The sequence below is a fragment of the Gracilinanus agilis genome, chromosome 3, assembly GCF_016433145.1.
Source record: "Gracilinanus agilis isolate LMUSP501 chromosome 3, AgileGrace, whole genome shotgun sequence".
In the NCBI taxonomy this organism is placed as follows: Eukaryota; Metazoa; Chordata; class Mammalia; order Didelphimorphia; family Didelphidae; genus Gracilinanus; species Gracilinanus agilis.
The window spans coordinates 524,556,956-524,581,972 of record NC_058132.1 but is presented as its reverse complement, the minus strand read 5'-3'; the positions used below and the strand labels follow the sequence as shown (position 1 = coordinate 524,581,972).

The following is a 25,017-nucleotide window of genomic DNA, read 5'->3' as shown; positions in this document are numbered from 1 at the left end:
AGAAGATGCTATCAAGAAACCTAAATAAAAGCAAATTAAAGCCAAGAAATGGGAATGAGGGAACTTCTTTGTGACATCAATAAGTGGTTAGACTTTTATAGTGAGGATAGGAGCATGTAGAAATAGTTTTAGAGAGCTGTCAAAACCATAAGACTTAGCAAAAAGTCAGAAGACAATTAAAAATAGAGAAGGAAAAAGAAATGGGATGCTGAAAACACTTAAGAGTCTGGAATAATCAAGATATCTCTATCTTCTCACACAACTTGGAGATTTAAGACTAGGCCAACCCCATTTCCAGGCTTCTGTAGGTAGTAGAAACAGACTGAAGAAACTGGGCTGTGCCTGCTAAAGAGGCAGTAACAAGCAAAGTGATTTGCACAGAACCCTTAGCGCCCTGCAGGGGCTAAGCTGCTTTCCTTCAAAACTTGTGCAAAGCCATTGGCTTCTTAAAACTCAACCAACAACCCATGCTATCTGTGGTGATGGTGTTTGCTTCGTCCAGGACCCCAATCTACACCCCACCCTCTCAGTTATTTTACACTTGATGGCTGAAAAAACAAAAACAAAAACAAGCAAACGTAGGCAGCTACTACTGGCGCTCTTGTTCGCTTGGAATGCCGTAGCTGCTACCTGTTCAATGGCCCACCGTGGACAAACATAACACAATTGTGAAGAGGGGAGGAGGAAGGATGGAGTGGGAGGAGAGTAAAAAGTCTGAGGGGAGCTTCATCTCCAAGGACAAAGTTTGAGTCCATTTCAGAGCTTGTTCTTCGTGTGTGAAAGTGTGTATGTATGTGTATATATCCCAAACGATGAAATCTCTTCATTGTCAGCTGCCTTGTAGCTGGGAAACCCCAATTCCTAAAGTAATTAGGTCACTATTAAAATCCAATTTATAACCCATAATAATATTAAGTAAAATTATTAAAAATAATTGGCATATGCTACATAGCCTTAGGAGACTTCTCAGAAATTACAACTGTGGGGAAGAAAAGTCTCAGGTTTTCACCTCCCCCCACTCTACCCCCTCCCCCTTCCTCTACTGTTAATAGTGGAGAGAAGGAAGAAGGTGATGCAGTTAAGTGTTAATTATTTCAGATTTGGTTTTAAAGGACTAATTTCAGGTAATGTTTTAAAATGGTAGAAGTTTTGAAACTGTGGCTCCTTCTTAGTGGAAGAAAGGAACTGCAAGGAGACAACTTTAGTTGTCTCAAAGGTCTTCAGGACATTTTCTTCCAGTGAGCTGTTAGCTGTGCTGTTGTTTGTTTTTTTTTTTTTTAATGGAGATATGAATATGATAACCATCGACTTACTCTATTATTTTCAAGGTCTAAACTTAGAAGGAGCAACTGTGTTGAATCCCCTTCTGAACTCAGGAGAGATGGGGCCCAGTGTGGAAGAGGGAAATAAACTGTGTGTGTATGGGGAGGGGAGGGATTCTGTGAGTTGAGGAAGGATGTGGTAGAAGGAGAATGATGTGGAGAGAAGGGAAATATTCAGCCCTTGCAGTTCATCTAAGGGCCTGTCCCAGATTTAGGTGGGCCAGCACTATTGAGGGCCGAAGGAACTGAGGGAGTTCTATGAGAGAGGAGCCTTGGGCCTTTTGTACTGACAGATCCCTGTTACCTTTTGGCCAAAGCTTCTCAACACAAAGGCTTCCAGCTTCCCCTCAGTTTTGCTTCCCGTTCTTAAGGAAAGCAACACCGAGAACTTAGCGTTTTGTTTTGGACCTATCGACTGGTGATTATCCTTAGTCCCTTCTACTCTTCCTCTTATGATGAAGAGACTGTTGGGGGTGGGGGGGACTTGTATTTCTTTTAATACTGCTATTTTAAGTTCGAGTCTTTTAAAATAACCATACACACACAGGAGATGGCTCCAAACAGGAATGAATAGGGGGAGGGTATTTTTGGGGAGAACCCATCCTTGCCCTGACTGAACTGAATTCTTATTTGCCATTATTTTAGAGCCCCAGATACAGGAAAGTGAAACAGGTCCTCCCAGGCTGGTTAACAAAGCTGCCTTTTCATTCATGGCCTGGGGGGAAAGGGAGACTACGGTGGACGAGAGAGTGGCTTTTCCCGCCCCCCTCTCCACCTCTCCGGGCTTACTGGCAGTGAACTTGAACTTCAATTTGACTGCACTAGCTCAGAGCCTAACATAAAGCATCCTCTCTGCATTCTTGTCTCTCCAAACCAAAATAAAATTCCCCAGACCTATCTCTCTTGTCTTTACCAGAAAACAGTTGAAGCGCTGCTTGGAATATGCTTTATTATTATCAATACTATTACCATTACTAAGGAGAATAAGAAGAAAAATGAGAACCGAAATCTATTTCGGATAGCTTCCGGATTGACGATTTTCACCAACCCCCTGGACAACATTTATATACCCTCATGCGCAAATGATAGATGTTTGTATTTTGTGAACGCTGAATGGAGATAAGGAGAAAGGTTGAGGAGGGAAGGAGGGAAGAAGGTGAAAGAGAAAGGAAACGGGTCAGAGGAATTGACTGGTTCTCCGCTTGGAAGCTCAGAAGACCTACTCTTATCTCCCGTAATTTTTCATCCATCTCCTCCCTACCCCCCCTTCCCCCTTTTGTCTACCTTTCAGGCTGCTGTTTTCAGACTTCCCATGTTTTTATTGCCTGCAACAAACCAGGGGCAGATTCTGGACAAGACCAGAAATGCCCCTGGCTATCCTGAGCTCTCTGCCTTTCTCTCTTACTGGATGAGTTGGGAGAAAGAGCCCCATTCTCTTTCTGACAAGCCGGCAGAACTTCAGGACTGCCCGAAAGCTGCAGAAAATGCGGAGAGCTTCCGCAATCTCGCCTCTCGAGTGTACATACTCATACTTTTCCACACTCGGAGACCCACGGGAGCGTACAGACACAGAGGCACATACAAATATACTGTCACAGGCATGGAAATGGAGTCACGGGAGTGAATTTCACATAAAATTGAGAGAAAGTCTCGATATAATTACCCCCAACACATTAAATATTTGAACCTTTTGTTAAATTGCTACCTAAACGGAGACAATAACTGGGTAAATTGCACTGAAAATCTGGTTCCCAGGTCCAGGATGGACACCCAATAAATATTTGTTGATTGTTAACTCTAGCCTAAGTTGGATCCCATTTTCCCACTTGATAGATAACTCTTGCAGACCACTGTGAACGATCTTCTCTTTTTAGCTGTATCCTATCCTAACGTCGTCCTGTAAAATGCCAGCCTCTCCAGCGACAAAAGGCATTGTTTAATTCAGAAAAAGAAAGCCCAGACCTTCAAATACTGAGCTGTCCTTTCCATTCCACCCTACCCCCACCACTACCGCTGTGCTGGTGTGCAGTCATTTCAAGACTATAGTTGTGCATAAAACATGGTGCCCTTGTGTAATCTTTTTGTAGTGCTACAATTATTGAGGGTGGGTTAGAGGGAGAAAGAAAGAAAATACTTGGCCATTTAAACGTAGTTTTACGAGAAGTTCCATAAAAAATAAATAGGGCAGCCAGAGTCAGATAGAACTCTTCCTGGTGTTCATGGTCAAGGTTGTGAGGCTTCTAGGAATCCTGCTTATCTTTACTCTTCTGGAGTCCCCAGCTGCCCTTTCCCCCCAGATCTCACAGCATCTCCAGGCAGGGTTTGCCCACAATGATATGAAAGAAGAAGATAATGAAGGAATTGATGACCGTGGAACCCAACATTTTATTCTCTAAACTAAGCTAAACATAACACTATACCCTTTGAAGTTTCTCATTTGTTCATTTGGGGGGCCTGAAGCCTTTTCCATTACCTCTGCCTTGCTCCTCCCCAATCTGATGGCTTATGTGGAAACCCTTGCTATTCTTCTGCATCCCCTCCATAGTATCTCCCCATTCCCATCTGCAGATGAAGGAGTAAGACTCAATCCTAGATCCCAGAAGTGGAGACCCTCAACAGAAAATGAAAATTAGTAAACACAGCAGCATCTCTACTCCTTCCCCACTATGGGTGCCCAAGTTCCTCAGGTTTTATATGCTGATTTAGAGGCTCCTTTAAAAAAGTCCTTCGTGATCAGAGAAATGGTAGGATGGATTTCATCAACATTTAGATGCTTATAAAAAGGCCTATGGCAATGTATAAAAGAGCAAAAATGCCTGGGAGGGCATATATCAAAGCCAGCATCTGCAGTGGTAGCAGCTGAGGTTCCCTTTGTCACTTTCACTTTAGAGCTAGTTTAGAAATGGGAACCCCAGAATCACAGAGCAAATATCAGTCCATCTCAGGACCCTTGTTATTGGGGAAGGAGTCTTCTTAAAGGAGTGGAGACTGGTGGTAAATTTAGTCCTGAACCCCTCCAGAGTCAAACTCTCCTTTAGCCCCTGACCAAGTTATCCAACTCTGAGGAAGGAGGAGAAAGTGTTCCTAGACTTTGAGATCTATCTTGCTTTTTTAGCACACACCCAGAACTTTTAAAAGTATGTGGGGATTCCTTTCTCATAATAATAACAATAACCAGAACATTCCTTCCTCTCTTGTTACTAACTTTTTTTTGATCAGAGTTTAGGCTCCACAGGTTTGGAAAAACTGCACCCTTTCACTCTGCTCACTTGTCCAGGTCCTTTCTTAACCTATTTAACATCAAGAACAAAACAACTTAATATTACTGCTACTGTACTGGTGGCATCTCCACCTTACATTTATGTAACATTTTAAGGTTTATGGAGTGCTTTTCTTACAAGGTCCTGGGCCTCATTTTACAAATGAAGAAACTGAGTTAACATGGTATAGTAGAAAGAACATGGTTCTAGATTCCAGGGACCTGAATTCGAATTCCCATTCTAATATTTACTACTAATGTGATCCTGGTCTTTTCTGTGCCTCAGTTTCCCCATCAATAAAGTTAAGAGATTGGACTAGATGGTCTCTGATTTTCCCTCAAGCTCTAGATCTATGATTATATGAGGCTTGGAGAGGCTAATCTTTCCTATAAATGGTAAAACCAGAACTAGCATCCATGTTTTCTGAACCAGTACCACTGAGGATGAAAGAAGCTTCAATAAGACACTCTAACTCTATTTCCTCTCCCAGATTCCTACATACTCCATTACTAGGTGCATTTATTCCACAGTTAACTTTGAGAATAAGCCTTTGCCCTCTTTCTATCATTTTCTAGGGCCTGAAGTTTCTATTCTTTTCCCTCATTACCCAGCCAGAAGTATTAGTTTAGCAATACTGATCCCCCAAAAGTCTGACATGAGAAGATTATTAGGCGATTCTATTGTACATACATCTACTATATATTATTTAGACCCTTATTTTGGCCTCAGGCATAGGCCAAAGGCCTGAAGAAGATTTACTCTACCCTAGCCTGGGTGGTCACTTTCTTTTGTGCATGTAGGGATGGGGGGCAGGGGGTGGGAATGGCACCCTCTCTTTTCTTTTTTTTCTCTCTCCAACCCAATCCCCAATACCTTTTCTACCCATAATGGGGGTCTGCCTCTATACTTAGCCCCCCTTGCTGCCTAGGCTTTGAGTTCTGCCCCCCCCCAAGTCTGCCCCTCCTTTTGGTTCTTTGGAATCCTCTATTGCATACAGGGATTTATTTTGTGGTTTTCCCCCCTCCTCATTCTTAATATATATATATATATTTGTTTACTTTTTCATCTAAAGCTCAGAGTTGCTGGCTTTAAATGGCTTTTATCTGCTAAAAGTTTGGGAGTATTCTGAAGCTCCTTGGGTAGAATGTCAACATTGCTCTTACCATCTCACATTTCCTTTTATTTCTTTCCTCTTCTCCTTCACCCCTCAGTCCTGGTTAGCAGTTTCAATAACAGTTTTAATGAGAGTGATTGCTAGCTCTGCATTAGGTGGTGATACTTATGAAGATGATCTGACCTGTAGGGAGAGAGCGAAAGGTCAGCTGCATGCAGTGGCCAGATTTCTGCTCATTCCAGGCCCATGCTGCTCCGATATTGATCCGTGGAGAAAGATAAACATAAAAGCTAGATACTATGTCATGAATACTAATGAAAGTGGGGTTCGGATTTTAATTGGTGTTGACTTCCTTTCCCGTAAACATTTATTGCAAACTACCGTGGGGTCAATTTTTTCCTCTTCTCCCCTCCTTTTCTTCCGAAGCCCACCTCCCCATTACCAAGCAATCTCCTCCTCCACCTTCTATATTCATTTGAAATATCCTGGCGAAAGAGGTCAGTATCAACTTGATCTCCTCCCCTCCCCCTCCCCCCCCCACTTCCCCTCCTGGAGTCTGTGTAACTTCGGAGAGCCCACCATCGCCTCAGTATATTTCACTACCACAGCTCCCAGCATGCCACCTTAGCTGCACACACTCATTCTGGCCATGCAGAAGATCCCATAAAATAAATAGTTTCAGTGTGGCAGCCGGGATTCAACTTTACCATTTCCTCACAAGCATTGTTTAATCGGCTTCTTCTTGTCCTTGGGCTTTAAATATCCTCCAGACGATTGCATCTTTTCTCTCTCTGCCCTGGACTGACGGCCGATCAACTCCAGGCTGAAATATAAAGGAATGATTTTTGTTCAAAGGCATTCTAGTGTCTTAACACTTGGGAGGCTATTGGGGCTTGGTTTGCAGACACTAGTCCATGACTTTCAAAATCACAATTAATTCAATCGCTAGGTAATTAATCATTTAATATTAATTTAGTCTTTACCTCTATGTCTTCAAAGAAACACCGAAATATGAAACAGGAGGAGAAGGGAATTTTCAGGAAAACTTGTGTTTTTACTCTTTTTTTTATGCTTAAGACTGTTTAGCTAATAACCAATTTAATTTTTAATAAATAAAGTAATCCCAAGGTTGAGGTTTCTTTTGGAACTATATAAATGAACTGTAAATCCGGTAAATCGATTTGAGCTGTAACCAATGTAAGGTGGAGGGAAGGGGTGGGGGTGGAGGGGAAACTATACGTGAGCCAGGTTCTTCGACAGACTACACAGAAATGTGTTGAAACCGCAGGGGGGGAAATCAGTTGTGTTAGAATAATTTCCAATATTATTCGAATACATAAAAGGTTGGGCAAAATAAGCCCATAATTCACATCACTGCAAACAGATTCAAGCAGATAAGTCCCTTAAAGACCCCTGTTTCACTCACACTTTTCAGACCAAACTTTTTTTTTTTTTATTCGCAGGATGATTTATTATGTAAGTAATTTTAGGGGATACAGTTTACAGCGTGAATTATTAGACTGAACACCTCTGGCTGACACTACAACGCCTTTTTTTTTCTGCCTGCAGCTGTGAGTCACAACTCCATTTTCATACCCAAACCACTGCACATTCCTTTACAATGTCTACTTCCTTCTAGCAGAGATCAAACATGCTTCAGTCAATATATTTATTTTAAAATACAGGAAAATTAAAACTAAACACAGACCTACAAGAAAAACAAATGCATCATTACTTCTTCTCATGAACCCCAGCTCTCCCTGTCCCTCCGCTACTAGCTTTCTTGAAATGAAATCTTGGAACCTGAAACTTTCCATTACGATATTGAAACACGTAGGCTATGAATCCCTATGTCTTCATATTTTAGATTCCTGTGATTTACTTTTAGATATTACTCTGAGGTTATAGCAACGAAAGAAGCCACAGGACTGAGGAAATAGCGGTAGTTAAATCAATGTCTTCTGTTCGCTTCCATGCCTCCCTTGCCCATACCCCACCCCACTCCCGGTTCTGTCTATTTAGTTACTTTATTAAGTCCTCCAGAACGCAACTCAAAGGGGGGAGGGAGAGAAATTTGGAAGAATTTGCCAAATGGAAGGTAAAATGATTCGCGACATATCTCATTATTCAGAAACAAGACACCTTTTCCCAGCCTTGCGGTTGCTTCCTCTGGGTGTGTATAAGTGTTTTCTTTCTGCCTCCTGAAAAAGGTGAAAAGTTACAAGTTAGAATCGCTGGTTCCACTTCTGAAGCACTTAAGACCTGTAACGTGTAAGGTTTTAAAAGCATTCCAGGATGACTAACTGCTTAATGCACTAGGAAAGCTTGCTTTCCTCGGTGTGTTTCTAGCTACTTGTATATTAAAGAGACCGTAGACTGTATCTATCTCTTTTCTCTTGAAGCTAATTTACTCTTAGCCTTTCAAACGACACCATTTTTTTTTTAACGGAGGAAAAACTGTTGGGCTGTTTTTAATAAACTTTTGAAGCTTGCTCTTTTCCCCCTGATGTCTCTTGCCCGGAGGTGGACTCTGTCCTCACGTCTGGCGCTGCGTGCTCCCGTCTCAGTCACCAATTCTTCAGACACAACACTAGAGAGTGGCATTTAAATCATCTCGAGGAGTATAGATGTTTTCAAACTTATTAACCTTTGTTACTTCACATACTTCTGGACTAAAAGAGAAATCAAAAGAAAACCCAAAAGATAATCATTTTCCTGTGAAGGCAGACTAAGAAACCTGAATAGGGATGCATACTTCTGAAAAAAATGCCTTTTAAGAACATTCTAAATTATATGTTTCTGATGGTCAGGGGCCAGAAAGATTTTTGTAATTTAGTCGATTAAAACTGTTGGTTCTAGATCCTGGAAGTAATGGATGAACAAACCAGGGGTGGCTTTACGGAGATGGGAGGTGGGGGTGGGGAAGTCGTGTTCTATCACCTATGATCTATGTATTTCTTAAATTGCCGAAACCAAAAAAAGTTTACACTTTTTTTTAGTTTTTTAGCTTTTTTTCTCTTATTCTCTCAATCCTTCAAAACTAATGGAAGTATTCAGCTTTCAGCAAGTTTTCTTGTATTTCTTTCAGGAGTTCAGAATCAAGAATTTTCAAACTCAAGTGCAAAACAAGGAATCAGATTACAGTCTGCCACAAAAATAGATTTCTTTTTCTATGGATTTTCCAATGATTCCGTTAGAGACTCCTTGTTTATTTGAACAATTCTTACTTATGAAAGATCGAACATTTCCTCCTCAGTGAAGTTAACTAACTTCCCTCATGGAAACTTGAACTTTTTTTTTTTTTTTTTTAAGTTTTGGAAGAAAGTAAGAGGCTTTTATAAAAACAACAGTAACATAATTTTATCTATTGACTCTATAGATTTGTCCTTTCGCTAATCTTTGGTACCTTCTTTTTAACACTGAAAAACTTCATTCTGATTTGTTTCCCTGTTTGAACTTGTACAGTTTTGAAGAACAAACTTGACCATTTGCAGTTTTGGCTTTTTAAATGTCATTTTGGCTCTTAAAAAAAAAAAAGCAGTGAATCCTATGTAAACGTGGAAAGATATTGCCGATAAAAATGTTTACAATTTTAAAATCAGAAGCCCCCTCGCTCCCCGTCTTCCCCAACACTCATAAGCCACAAGAGAAGATAATATCAGAGCACTCAAATCAACTTTCTTCTGCTTGAAATGTCTAAAGGTACACTTTGGATGGTAGTGCTGCATTTTGTTGCTAAAGCCAAATTATTATCATGACTCCCCTCAGTTTCCATGATATTTGTGTTTCTGAAAATGGTTTACATGTCATTTTGTAATAACTCCCAATTAAAGACTGGTCGGAAATAATTTAAGGCAACATTTTTTTAAAATATCCTGAACATAGACATCTGCTGCCAGATTTTATTATAATTTGTATAACTTCTTTCCCCTGGTCATTTGTGTGAACTTGTAACCATTCAACCATTTCTCGTGGGGATCTAAAAATCTTTCACTTCCAAAGCAAATACTGCTAAATGGGAGATAACGAGGGTAAAAACTCAATTCTGGATCTTTTGCCTGGCATGTAAAGAGAGATACTGCACTCTGACAGATGATGCTTTGGGTATCCTTCCTGCGCAAGCCGAACTCAGGGTTCAATTAGCCTTATAATTTGCAACTATGTTTTCTCCCAGGTTTGGAGTCCAAGTGGCAACTCTTCCCTGAAATGTGGTAATAGGCCTCCGAATAGCGGAAAAGTCGCTTGTTGCTTTGCACGGAGCTTAATTCCAGTCCTTTCGAATGCGGATGAAATTGAATAAAAGAAGTTCACGAAATCGTTTTTAAGCAAGTCAATTTAATAAGCGCTTCCATTCCGACTCTCAGGCAGCTTTGCTCCCTAACGCCTTGGCCCAGACTCTTGCTTTCGATTTGTTTGTTTAAGGCACTTCCCTAAAGAATAGAGCTGCATTTGACGTTTAATTATGTTTTGGAAAAATCTTTTCTTTTGAGGTGAATACTTCACTATATCAAACTACTATCGAAAAATGTACCAGATTCGATCCAAATTCGGGACACGAATCATTCTTCCCACATAAGCTTAAAAAAAAAAAAAAGTCCTAACGTTTCCCAGGAGTCCCATGTTTCCGCAGAATATTTTGTTCAGGAATCGACTGCTTGAGGTCCTCACTGACAAACAAACAAAAAGTAACTATTCCCGTCTGGTTCTCCCTCCAGATATTATTATTTTTAGCCTGGAGATCATTACCTATCTGGTACATATTCTTCTCCCCAGCTCTTGATGATCTAGTTGGATTTTGGACATTGTGCCAAGAAGTGTATTTGAAGAAGATAAGTATGTACAATACAAATGCGTTTTGTTCGACCTGATGGATGCTATTTTTCTTTTAATAGGTTTGTAGCAAACTAACACAATAACACAATGTATTCCTTTTCAAGGTGCATTGTTGAAATAGGTCTATTAAGAGCGCGTTGAGCTATTTCTCGCTTCTACTGAACAGTCTGTTGCCCAAACACAACAGCCAACAAACGCCAGCTGCCTCAACAAAAGTAGAAACCTAACCCTTTTATGTAATGTTTTAACAGGAAGGGTAGCTCTGTTTAATTAAAAACATTGATGATTCAGTGAAACAATGGAAACTCAAGTTCAAGTGGTGCTCTATTGATTTAAGATGATTTTACTAGCAATGGGTATGATTCTCCTCGTCTCCCCCACACACACCTCCCTCTTTCTCTTGTGCTCTGGGGTTCCTTCTTGGGGCATTATTTGGGTGAATGGGAAAAGACAGAGATGGCTATTGCCTTAGAAACCTGATTAACGCAATTTTGCTGGAGGATAAGGTGTTTAATTTATAAGTGCACCCCATATTTTTTGTCAGTTTACTCGCGGTGGGGAAGCTTTGAAAGTAGCTCCTCTCAGCAGGTTAAAAAGTGAAATCTGCGTCCTGGCATTTAAATGTCTTTGTTATTGTGTCAAGCAAGTTGTTGAAAACTGCATGCGCGGAATACTAAGGTTTGGCAGCGATGGGAGGAAAGTTGAGTGTGTGTGTGTGTGTGTGTGTGTGTGTGTGTGTGTGTGTGTGTGTGTGTGTGTGTGTGTATCTCCTGCTTTTCTATCCTAGCCCGACAGCTCCTTCTTGCCTACAGACATCGGGTTTCTTGAAAGGTTTCAACTCTGGCAACGAGGAAGATAGAAAAGAATTCTTTCTTTCTACCTATTCCAAAACAAATCTAGTGCCCCTTTCCCTTCTTTCAGGGCAATTTCTGATGTCCCTTTACCTGGGGTTTCGAGGGCGCCTTCAGACGTCCTTTGACCAAGTGGCAAGTTGGGGCAGCGGGCTGCAGCTCCCGCAGTGCACTGGGCCAAGCGTTACCCCCCTTGGGGACCACACGGGTGGGAGCTTCCGGCTGAGCCACAGGACACGAGATCATGCTCGAAGGGGAGGTAGCTGCATGACCGATCGCCTTGGGGTCAAAGTGGGCTTAGAGCAGGTGTTTGTCTTCTGCCTCCTAGGCTTCTTTCGGCCTCTCGCTTTTCAGACCCTTTCCTCTGCCCATCCCACTTCCTCACGAAACCGGGGTCCCTGAGCAACAACATTGCTTCCAGATGAGCTTAGATAGACCTTAACCTTACATCCTCGCTCTGCGGACTGACACCCCAGTTTCTGCCCCTAGGCACAAGCTCCTCAGCTTTCAGGGAAAGGAAGTGGCTTGAAACAAGTTCACAAGCCTTCGGACCTAGAGTTTGGGGCAAGTGAAAGATTCAAGAGCAGGAGCCACAAACTCTCCAAAGAGCCTAAGACTCGGCCTCAATCAAGACCTCACGCACCCGCCACACCTCAACGCAGCCCCAGCTTTACTCTGCGAACGTCAGCACTACGCACCAGCAACGCGCCCACGCGTCTACTGGCGCACGCACATACAAACACCCTCCGAACTCCTGTTGTGTGTGTCTGTAAGAAAGAGGCGGTGGCACCTGCCCACTCGATTTGGCAAAAGAGGACAGGTGAAGGAGTATGCTCTTTCCCACCTCTCCATTACTCTCCCAGTGATTATTAATTTCCCCTGGGTGAAAGAAATTTCCTTCTTGGAGAAAACTAGTGATGAGGAGGGAGAAGGAACGGCTTCAGCTAGATGAGTCTGGAACTACACCTTCCCTTGGCTTCAAACGGGAATTGCTGGAGGTAGAGGGCACAGCCTAGATGGTGTCCCTTTCTTCCCCATCCTCATTGTTCTACAACCAGTACTCTTCCCCCAACACACAGACCCACACGCACACTTTTTTGCCCCTACTCCTCTTACCAGCTACTGCCTAACCTCTCAGAAACAACAGGCCTCTTTCCCCTAACTCATCTTTCTAACCTCGCCCCTTTAGCCCACATTTTAATTGTTTTGTTTTGTTTTCTCTTTCATCCGATGCCCTAAATACACTTTTAACCCTTGACGCACTGAAGAGAAAGAACTTGGTTTTTCTTTTAGCTAGCTTCCAGCTCCCTGGGGGCAACAAGTGCTTCACTGGTAACCTTGGGCGTGGGTTGCTTGTCCAGTAACCTAGCTGGGGCAATAAACTTTCTCTTTCCCAAACACGTCCCTTAGGACTTTAGCCCACGATTTGAAACCATCCACTCAGCTTTGTCTTCACTTCCAGGGGATAATGTTACAGACTCCAGGTAGTGATAAGGCAACTGGTTGACAGAAAAGTGCTGGATTTGGAGAAACAATCTAGGTTCAAATCTCAGCTCTTCTATGTGTATGACCCTTTAAGGCAGATCCTTCTCGGAGTTTGTTTCCTTATCTATAAAATGGGGGGATTGTACTCGAATCCGGTCACTAGATGAATCCTAAGGTGCCTTCCTATCTAAGTCTATGATCTTTACTTACCGTGGGGGTCTCCATCTCAGCTTCCAAATTTCTTGTTCATCCTTACTGCCTTGGAGATTGATTTACACTGTGGATGATGGTAACTACTGCTTTGTGCCTACAGGTGTAAAGGGTAATTATTTAAGTTGTTTTGAATATTTAAAAGAATGTTTTCCAGTTTTTAAAGAATGTTGTAAAAAATATCAACATTGATTAATTCCCTTTATAATGTGGTTTTTCTTTAAGCGAACAGCTTGTTTTTCCTGAGTTGGAGAAGCTAAACAGAGGAAGATGTCTAAGAAATAATACAAATGCATAAAAGAGGATGAAATTCTTGCACCTGAGGTGTTGGTACTGTTGGATTGATGGAAGATAAAGTTTTGGTTTGCTTTTTGTCAAATGGCAACAGAAAAACCACTTATTTTAGAATGATATACATGATACAATGCTAATACTACTGTTGCTACTTCTACTAGGAAAGCAAGAACATTGGAGGGAAAATTACCTCAAAGAGTGCTTCTCATTGCTTTTCATTTATTAGTTTTCAGCCTTTCTTCCACCCTAAAGTACCAGGTCTTAGGTTTTGCAAGAATTCACCAAGTTCAAGTGGTCAGCAATATGACTCTAGGATTAAAATGTTTCCTTTTCATAGATTTCCTTTTCTCTCCTTTCTCTCCCTCTTTCCATTTACCTCCTGTGGTCACTCAGAACTGTCTGCTTTCCCTATGACTTCTCTCCACCTCCAAGACCTTGAGTTGAAAAGGATTTTAAGATCTCAAGTTTTGGATTTTGTTTTGAAATCCAGTCAGGCAAGTTTTAAAAAAACTATTCTTTATTTGAAATGTCTGGTGAAAGTAAGTGCAAGGTGTTACATTAATATGAAAATACAATAGAACTGGGAAATAAGGTGGCATTTTGTTTCTAGACCATTACTTTGTAGCTCCCCCCAACTGATTCTTTATATAAAATTTTTCATGTTTCTTGGCAGCCAAAAGAGGGTGTGTGTGTGTGTGTGTGTGTGTGTGTGTGTGTGTGTGTGTGTGTGTGAGAGAGAGAGAGAGAGAGAGAGAGACAGAGAGAGAGACAGAGAGACAGAGAGAGAGACAGAGAGAGAGACAGAGAGAGACAGAGACAGAGACAGAGACAGAGAGAGACAGAGAGAAGAGAAAAGAAGAGTTTTTAAATTTTTACTTTTTGGAAATATTGCTTGAACAGGTTAAAGTTAAAATTAAGTCAAAGTTCTGAGTTCTTTAATCAAAAGTTTTCAGAATATAAATTAATATATATGTGCTTAAGAGAATTCACAACTTGAAGAAATAATGAATTTAGTCATAAATTTATTCTGCTTAGTTAAAGATATCAAATTTGGAGATTCATTTCACCTTTTTGTCCCTGTCAATTTGTCTGTACTATAATTTCACCATACTCTGATGGGTCCTTTTCTAAGCTCAATAAAAACCATCTTGCTGTATTAGCAATAAACTAGCCAGTCAATAAACATTTATCAAGTACTTTGGGAAAGGCACTATCTAAATGTCTAGGATTTTAAATGAAGGCAAAAAAAATAGTCCCTGCCCTTAAAGAGCTCATATTCTAATGGGGAAGATGGCATGTAAATAATTAGGTATATATCAGATACATAGAGAGTAGGTGGGAAGTAATCTCAGAACAGAAGATGCCAGCATTGGTGGCCTCTGAGGAAGGTGACCTGCAAAAAGTATATCGGCTGAGCCAGAAAAACCAAGAATTGGATATGAGGATAAGAGTGTTCCATTGCTACAGTGATGTGATCAAGGATGAGGGAACAGAGGGAACTCACCGGGAATAGCCTCAGGTTTTTTGTTTGTTTGTTTGTTTGTTTGTTTTGGTGATGTATTAGATAAGATCCTCAGCCCAGCAAATAGGAAGAAGGGGTACTGAAGCAGGCTTGAGGAGAAATGAGAAGATTTGGAAGAGTTGATGTGGAGAGTGGAGTAGTGAATGGAGTAAGGAGGATTAGAATGATTTCCTTACTCTAGAAAGGGCTTAGTTAAAATTAGTTGGCATAAATTTATAGTGGACAAGTCATCATGGCTTTATGATTTCTTTCAATTATATTCAGCAGGACATGAATAGAAATGGAGGTTATGATCCATGGTTTCAGATTGACAAGGCATGATTGGTGAAAAGGACAATATGGCAAAAGGATTTTAGAGTAGGAGATAGTATAGAGTTGAAGTAGGTTTCAGATAGGGAGGGAAGGCGAATATAGCAAGTAGAGGAGTGATAGGCTGGGGAATAAGCTTTTAGGGTAGAAGGATTGATGGTCACAGTTAGAACAAAAACAGGATTTGAGATTGCAAATCATAGGAAAAAATGGAATGATAACTATAATTAGATTGTGGGACTTCAAAAGTTCATGAACATGTAGAGATACCAACCATCAATCAACTGGCATTTATTCCACATTTATAATGTGCCAGGCAGTGGTAGATATGCAAATCAAATTATATTAGAAATAGAATAGTGATAATATAGCTTACTAATTTGTTTAATGTTACTATATATCAACCAGTTGCCAATAATATTTCCAGGTAAACATTAAGATAAACTTTCTTTTTCCTTTTTCTTTTTAAATGAGTAGACATTTTAGATTTCAGGCTTAAAATAATAGCTTCGATTATTTCCCAATAGATATAAGTAGTCAAAGAATACAAATAGTCAGTTTTCAAGGAAAAAATAAAACTATATGGAAAAATGATCTGGATCATTAATAATTAGAGAAATGCAAATTAAAACTATTTTAAGGTTCTACTTCATGCTTGTCAAACTGGCAAAGATGACAAAGAAGGAAGATGGCTATTGTTAGAGAGACCAGAAAAATAGACATAAGTGCTCTGTTGAGGTATGAATTTACCTAGTTATTCTCAAAAACAATTTGGAAGTATGCATCTAATGTTACTAAACTATTACTAAACTTTTTATCCAGCCATACCAAAACTTGATCAAAGTAGCTCAAAGTAGATTCCCCCCCCCAAAAAAAAATCAGAGAAAAAAGAAAAGGATTTATATGTAAATACTTAAAGCAATTTTCTGTAGAGTAGTCAAAAATTGGAAATGAAAGAGGTGCCCACTTATTGGGGAATAGCTAAGCCAATAACACTATATGAATGCAAAAGAATATCATAATGCCAACAGAAATGACAAAATGAACACTTTCAGAGGAAACTAAGAAGACCTCTAAACTTTGGTAAATCACAACACCTATATCCTGCCAGAAATGAGATGGACCAGCATGCATATTTGGCTGTTTCCAATTTTGGAATTTGTTTTTTTTTTTTCTGGACTATTCTGAGGGTTTTGTTTTATTGTTCTGTTGTGGGGGCAGTGAGAAGGAAAGATGAAAAATGCTTCTAAAAAGAAAAAAATGAAGAAAAATATAGTAACCAAGAATGGTCCTCAAGAAGAGATATGAGAAAATACCTTCTTCTTTGCAGAAGTGGAGAACTATGGATGTCAAACACTGTAGATACCATCAGACTTTAAAAAATATTCTTGTTAGTCTTGCTATAGTTTGTTATTTTTAAAGTCATGATTAGAGGGGTTGACTCTCTAGGGAAAATGGGGGCTATTTATCAAATTTTTTAAAAACCTTTACCTTCCATCTTGGAGTCAATACTGTGTATTGGCTCTAAGGCTAAAGAGCTGTAAGGGCTAGGCAATGGGGGTTAAGTGACTTGCCCAGGGTCACACAGCTAGAAAGTATCTGAGGTCAGATTTGAACCTAAGACCTCCCATCTGTAGGCCTGGCTCTCAATCCACTGAGCCACTCAGCTGGCCCCCTAACGTTTATCAATTTTAAAAATTATATTAAAATTTACAAGAGATAACTCAAGCTTGATAATTGAAGTCACCTTTTACCACTATCTTACATGCAAAGTGGCAGGCTTATGATATGTTTCACAAATGCCTCATTTGTTTTCTCTTTCTGTTCAGGTATTTTAATACCTTCCAGGAACAAAGTCAACTTATTTTTCTCCTTCCATTGACCTTTACTCAAGTGCTCTCTGCTCTGCTTCCCTCCTTTAGTTCCCTGGATTCTTTCACATGAATAAACTTTCTCAAATGCACAAAGCTACATATTACAGTGACTCCTTTTTTTACCCACTCTGTTTCTTTGGATTAATGTATATTCTTCCAGAACCATATTCTATCTATGGATTTACCACATCCCCAAGTCTCAATGATATATATGAAGGACAAATTTGTCTCCTTGATGTCAGGACTTCTATTTCCTCTTGCTTATTGTCTAAATTTTGACCATTTATGCACAGACATTTGAGGCCAGGGTTTGTTTTACAACATGCCCCTGAGGTCCTGGGAAAACAAATTTCAAAGTGTTGAAATATTGTATAGATATATTTCAAAGTGTTCATAGAAGGTATAAGTATGATGACATGGACTAAAATTCTGAAGAGGAAATCTGCCCAGAAGAAATTATCAAGAACAAAATTCTAAAGACGCAAAGAAAAACAATTGAAGTTGGAAGTGTGAGAATCTGGAGGTCAGCAGAGAGAATGGAGCAGTAAAGGTAAATCTGAGTATCTTCAGCCTAAAAATGATAATCAAATTCATTGGAGCTAATGAGTTCACCAGGTGATATAGTATAAAGGAATAAGAGAATTTCAGGACACCAATGGTTAGAGAGCATAGATGAGGATACAGCAAAGGAGACTGAGGAGCAGTCATATTGGTAGGAGGAGAACCAGGAGAGAATGATATCCTAAAAACCTAGAGAAAAGAGAATATGGAGAAAACAGTGACCAACAGTATCTGAAGCTGCAAAGAGGTCAAGAAGAATGAGGATTCTTGAGAAAAAGCTATTGGAATTGGCAATTAATAGATCAATGGTAATTTGATAGAGAGCAGTTTTATTGGAATGCTAAGGTTAGTTGTTGGATTGTAGGGGGGATTAAAAGAGAATAAAACAAGAAAAAGTAGAGGTACCTTTTGTAGATGACCTCTGTCAAGGAGTTTAGCCACAAAAGGCAGAAGAGATATAGAATGATAGTTGGCAGGGATAGAAGAATTTTATGAAAGTTTTTTTTTTTGAGGATGGGAGAGATATGAGTATGTTTGTAGTCAGCAGAGAGGGACCCAGTAGAGAGGGAGAGATTGAAGATAAGTGAGAGAGTGGAGATGACAGGGAGAATTCTGTTGGAGAAGATGGAATGAAATGGGATTGATTGTGCATATAAAGGGATTTACCTTGACAAGAAGGACTACCTCTTTCTGTGAGTCAGGGTGAAGGAGATGTGGCATGGGATCTCTCAGTGATATGAGATGATGAAGAAAGAATTCACAGCATATGGCTTTACTTTCCCAGCTGAGAAGGTGGGGGGAGGGGAAGTCATAGAGGTTCGAGGAGGGATGAAAGTATTAAGAAGAGCTGCTGTGGAGAATGGAATAGTGAGCCAATAAGGGAGGTACAGAAGGATTATCTAGAAGCAATGAAGGCCCCATTGAGGTTGTGATATATTAATTTATAGTGTACCCTGTAAAGTAAATACTATTCTTCTCTTTTTCAGATGGATCACACAGTAAATGTCTGAAATGGGATTTGAGCCCAGGTCTTCTCTCTAAATCTAGTGCTCTATCCATTACACTGCCTAGTGACCTCTAAGGATGAACATAAACACACGGTATGGTCCTGTAAAAATAGTGTAAAGTAATTCTTTTTGTTGTAGTAAAGAATGGAATACAAAGGTGATAATTGGGTAATAGCTGAAAAATTATAGTTTGGAATGGAATATTATACTTTAAGAAAGGATGAAAGAGATAAATCCTTAGAAACCTGGGAAGATTCGTGTGAAATGATACAGAAGGAAGTAAGTAGAATCAGAAGAATAATTTATACAATAGCAACATCATTATGAATGTAATAAACTGCCTCTTTAAGTTGCTGCCCTTTCATATGGAGTAATTTATTGCTGAAGTAAAGAGTCACAGCTACTCTGACTCAAAATTTTAAAATAGTTACTTTTAAAAAGTGACAAATGCAGTATAATGAAAGATATGGACACCATGCTCAAATTCATGGGACAAAGATAGTTCATCTAATAGTAGATAGAAAATGGGAATTGGATAATAACCAGAATTTATACTAGAATACTTTGAGGTGGTTTTTTTGGGGGGGTTGTTGTTGCTGTTGTATTTAGTGGAAGTATTTTGCAAAGAGGAATTAGAGTATGAATCAGAAAGAGGGAGGAGGGGTGTGTGAAAGTACAGATTGTAGACCTATGAAAATGTAAGTTGCTGTTGAATCCATTTTCACACAGAGGAACAGCTCAGAGGAAGAGAATCTGAGAAGTCATTGAATAGATCAACTAGTTTGAGATGTAAGGCACTGTGATATGATTGGCCACCCAACATACCCATTATATATATATTTAAACCCTTACCTTCTGTCTTAGAATCAATACTGTGTATTGGTTCTAAGGCAGAAGAGTGGTAAGGGCTAGGCAATGGGGGTCAAGTGACTTGCCCAGGGTCACACAGCTAGGGAGTGTTTGAGACAAGATTTGAACTCAGGACCTCCTGACTCTGAGCCTGGCTCTCAATCCACTGAGTCATCTAGCTGCCCCCCCTTATATATATACATATATATTTAAATTTTTTAAATTTTAAATTTTGAATATTTTCCCATAGTTCCCTTATATATTTTTAAAAATTCTTCTTGCTAAATAGGTGCTAAACCAGTGATGGCAAACCCATGACACACATGTCAGCACTGACACACAGAGTGATTTTCGATGACATGAGGCCGCATGCAACAGCATACAGAGAAGTATGGGGCCACATGCTGAGGATGAAACATTTGCTGTAGTGTAGTGTAGACACTCTGTGCACTATAGATGACAATTCTACTTATATTAATTTACCTATTTTGGTTTATTAAATACAGTTATATATTACAATTATGCATTTTTGTTATTTAAACTATAAATATCACAAAGTTATAGGTTTTTTTTTTCTTGAAGTGACACACCACCCGAGTTATGCTTGTTTTTTTTTGGTGAATTTTGACACACCAAGCTCAAAAGGTTGCCCATCACTGTAAGCTATACTCTGTGCATTTGAAGAACTACCCCATGTTTACAATGCCTCTAAATTCAACACCCTCAGGCAAAACTTTATTTGTACCACTCTACATATGACTCTGGTTTTGAGGAGCAAAACTGTACTAGACTGGCAATCAACCATGACTCTGCCATTAAGAAGTTCAGGCCAGTCATTTGATTTCCCTGGACTTCAGCATCCTACAATTAAAAAAAATTTTTTTGAAAGATTTAAGAACTTTGACCAACTTAGTGACTGACCACAACTCCAGAGGACTGACTATGAAGCATGATACTTACCTCCTGACAAAGAGTTGATAGATTCTAGGTACAGAATGAAACATACATTTTCAGATAGGACCAATTTATAGATTTGTTTTGCTTTACTATAATTATTTCTCATAAGAGTTTGTTTTTCTTTTTTCTTTTGGTATCGAAGCAGGAAAACAATGTTGCCAAATATATATATACATAAATGTATATATATATATACACACACACACACATATATATAATACTTGCTTTCTTAAAAAAAGGAAAAAGGAAAAGTGAAAACCAAATTCCAGAAAAAATTGTAGACAGGAGTGGGCAGAGCCAATATAAGTAAAATGACAATCTTAGCTAAACTAATTTTCTTATTAAATGCCATTCTAATTAAATCACCAAAAATCATTATTAAAGTAGAAACAATAACAAAATACATTAAAAAAGATAAATAATATCAAAGGAAATAATAAAAAATATTAAAGAAGGAGGTCTAGCAATACCAGATTTTAAACTATATATTTTTTCACATAATTTTATTTATTTTTTAAAGAATATTTTTCTATGGTTACATGATTCATGTTCTCTCCCTCCCCTTCTTCCTTCCTCCCATCCCAGAGCTGACAAGCAATTCCACTGGTTTATACATGTCTTATTATTCAAAATCTATTTCTTTAACATTCATATTTATAATAGAGCAATCTTTTAAATACCACAACCCCAAGTCATATACTCCTATAACCAAATGTTAAATCTTCTGCATTTCTACTCCCATAGTTCTTTCTCTATATGTGGATAGCATTCTTTTTCATAAGTTCCACAGGATTATTCTTGATCATAGCATTGCTATTAGTAGCAGAGTCTATTACATTTGATTGTTTCATATTTCACTTTTTTTGTAAAATGTTCTCCTGTTTCTGCTCATTTCACTCTGCACCAGTTCATGGAGGTCGTTCCAGCTCATATAGAAATCAAGCAGTTCATCATTCCTTATAGCACAATAGTATTCCATCACCATCATATACCACAAATTTTTACATCAATCATTCCCTACTTGAGGAACACCTCTTCATTTTCCAATTTTTTGTCACGACAAAAAGCCCAGCTATAAATGTTTTTGTACAAACTTTTTTTTTTGTCTCTTTGGGATACAAACCCAGTAGTGGTATAGCTATATCAAAGGGCATGCAATCTTTTAAAGTCCTTTGGGTATAATTCCAAATTATCTTCCAGAATGGTTGGATCATTTCACAACTCCACCAGCAATTCATTAGTATCCCAGATTTGTCATATCCCCTCCAACATTTATTATTTTCCTTTACTGTCATATTGGCCAATCTGCTAGGTGTGAGGAGGTTTCAAACTATATTGTAAAGGGGTAATTATCAAAACTATCTGGTATTGGCTAAGAAATGTAAAAGTAGATCAGTGTAAGAGAATAGACATATAACAAATAGTTGTAAAAGATTATAGTTACTTTGTGTTTGACAAAGGTAAAGATCCAAAATTTTTTTAAATAAGAATTCACTATTTGGTAAAAACTGTTGGGAAAACTAGAAAGCAGTTTGGGGAGAAACTAGATATAGACCATTATCTTATACCATTTATCAAGATAAGATCAAAATGAATGTATGACTTAGGTATAAAGGGAGAAACTATAAACAAATTAGAAGAAGAGGGAACACATTGCCTATCAGATTTATAGATAGAAGAATTTATGAATAAACAAAAGATAGAAAGAATTGTGATATGTAAAACAGACAATTTTGAATATATTAAATTGAAAAGGTTTTATACAAATAAAACTAATGTAGCCAAGATTAGAAAGAAAGCAATAAATTGGAAACAAATTTTTGTGAACAGTTTCTTGGATAAAGGTCTTATATCTAAAACATATGGAGAACTTTGTCAAATATATAAGAACATGAACCATTCTCCAACTGATAAATGGTCAAAAGATATGAATAGGTAGTTTTTGGATGAAGAAATCATAACTATATATTATTATATGAAAAATGCTCTAAATCAGTGGTGGGCAAACTAAGGCCTGCAGGCCAGATTCGGGCCCCCTGAAATGTTCTGTCCGGCTGCCAACATTATTCCTAATCTGCCGAATACAATGAGTAGGATACAATACAATGAAACTTCGAAAGAGTTGTCTTAGAAACAGACCGACAGATGAGCATTTCCTTTCCTTTGGCCCCCTCTTTAAAAAGTTTGCCCATAAACGAGGATGTGTCCCTCAATTGGGGAATGGCTGAACAAATTGTGGTATATGCTGGTGATGGAATACTACTGTGCTCAAAGGAATAATAAACTGGAGGAATTCCATGTGAACTGGAAAGACCTCCAGGAACTGATGCAGAGTGAAAGGAGCAGAGCCAGAAGAACACTGTACACAGAGACTGATATACTATGGTAAAATTGAATGTAATGGACCTCTGTACCAGCAGAAAGCAATGACACAGGACAGCTCTGAGGGATTTGTGGTAAAGACGCTACCCACATGCAGAGGAAGGACTGCAGGAAAGGAAACATATAAGAAAAACAACTGCTTGAACGCATGGGTTGAGGTGGACATGATTGGGGATGTAGACTCGAAACGACCACACCAATGCAACTACCAACAATTTGGAAATAGGTCTTGATCAGTGACACAGGTTAAAACCAGTGGAAATGTGCATTGGCCATGGGTGGGGGTAGAGTGGGGGGGGGTGAAGGGGAAAGTAGGAGCATGAATCATGTAACCATGTTAAAAATGACTATTAATAAATGTTTAAAAAACAAATAAACAATTTAAAAATACATTTTAAAAAAGTTTGCCCATCAGTGCTCTAAATCATTATTGATTAGAGAAATGAAAATCAAAACAACTGGGATATCATCTCATATTCATCAAATTAGCTAAAATGGAAAAACGACAAATGTTGGAAGGGATGTGGAAAAATAGAGACACTAATACATTATTGGTAGAACTGTGAACTGATCCAACCATTTTGGAGAGCAATCTGGAGTTATACTCAAAGGCTTATAAAACTGTATATACCTTTTGACCCAGGAATACCACTATTAGGTTCGTTTCCGAAGGTAGTGGAGGAAAAGTATGTGTTCTAAAATACTTATAGCTGCTCTTTTTGTGGTACAAAAAAACTGGAATCTGAAGGGATGTCCACCAATTGGGGAATGGCTGAACAAGTTGTGGTACATGATTGTAATGGAATATTATTGTGCCACAAGAAATTATAAACAAAATGATCACTAAAAAAAAACATACCTGAAAAGACTTATATGAAGTGATTCAAAGTGAAGTGAGCAGAGCTATGTCACATGACAAGTTACTTAACTCCCACTTCTTAGTCCTTTTTGCTCTTCTGCATTGGAATCTTATACAGGTTGAATGGAAGGTAAAGGTTTTAAAAAAATGAAGTGAGCAGATCCAGAACAACATGCACAGTAACAACAATAATGTATAATGGTCAACTGTGAATGAGTTAACTGTTATCAGCAAAACAAGGATCAACAAAACAGCTCAAAGGAACTCATGATGAAAAAGGATATCCACTACCACAGAAGGAACAGATGGAATATAAATGCAGATTGAAACTTATCATTCTTAACTGTTCTTCCTCCATGAATTTTTCTCTGGTGTAAGCAATATGTGGTCTTGTTTCACAATATCATCAACAAGAAAATATGCATTGTGTGATAATATATATATATATATACAACCTATATAATATTACTTGCTTTCTTGCAGGGGTAGGGGGAAGAATGAGAGATTTTTTAACATAGTTAAGGTAAGAATTTGTTTCTCTTGGATAAGCATATTTTTATGATTTATTACATATTTAGAACAAATCATATGTATTATATATTATTATACATAAATGAAAATAAATGGTGTCTCAAAAAAGAAATAATAAAGAGTTCAGTTTTGAATGTAAATGTTTAATTTATTAAAAAGACCTTTTAAAAATAAAAAATATAATATTCACTGTTTCACAAAGAATTTCTTTTTCTATGCCACTTGGTATATGGGAATGTTTGGCATTTGTTTAGAATAAACCACTAAATATATATTTTTAAAGACATCTAAAGTAATTGAAGGAATGTTAAGTCTCATAGAGATGAGCAGTTGAGGAAAATTAAGGACATCTAGAGGAGTTTTTTTTTCCTTAAGTTAAATTAGGATAATCAAGGGATAGGACTTGTGGTTGGGATAGATGGGATAATGACAGACAACAGCAAGCAGGCAAAACTGTTCAATTCTGTTTTTTTGTTTTCCCTGAGGAGAATGACATCTGCACTGGAAATGGCAGAACAAAAATGGCTAATATGGAAGATGAACCCCATCCTTGGTTATGGAAAGAATTGGTAACAATTTCTGAAGCATCACAAGTAATGTCTGAAAAAATCTTGGGCAACAGGAGAGATATTACAAGTTGGGAGAATGTCAGATGTCCTAGTTAAAAATTTAAAAAGTAAGAAAACAGAATCTGTAAACTATAGGCTAGGCCAGTGAGCTTGATTTTGCTTCCCAGGAAAATTGCAGAACACATCATTGATGAAATGATTAGTGAATATCTAGAAAGGGGAGTGATG

At 38.6% G+C, this 25,017-nt stretch overlaps 1 pseudogene; it reads left to right on the top strand.

Moving 5' to 3' along the window:
- The first annotated feature begins 2,730 nt into the window (after positions 1-2,730).
- Positions 2,731-25,017, top strand: part of LOC123241806 — a 110,056-nt pseudogene continuing 87,769 nt past the window's right edge.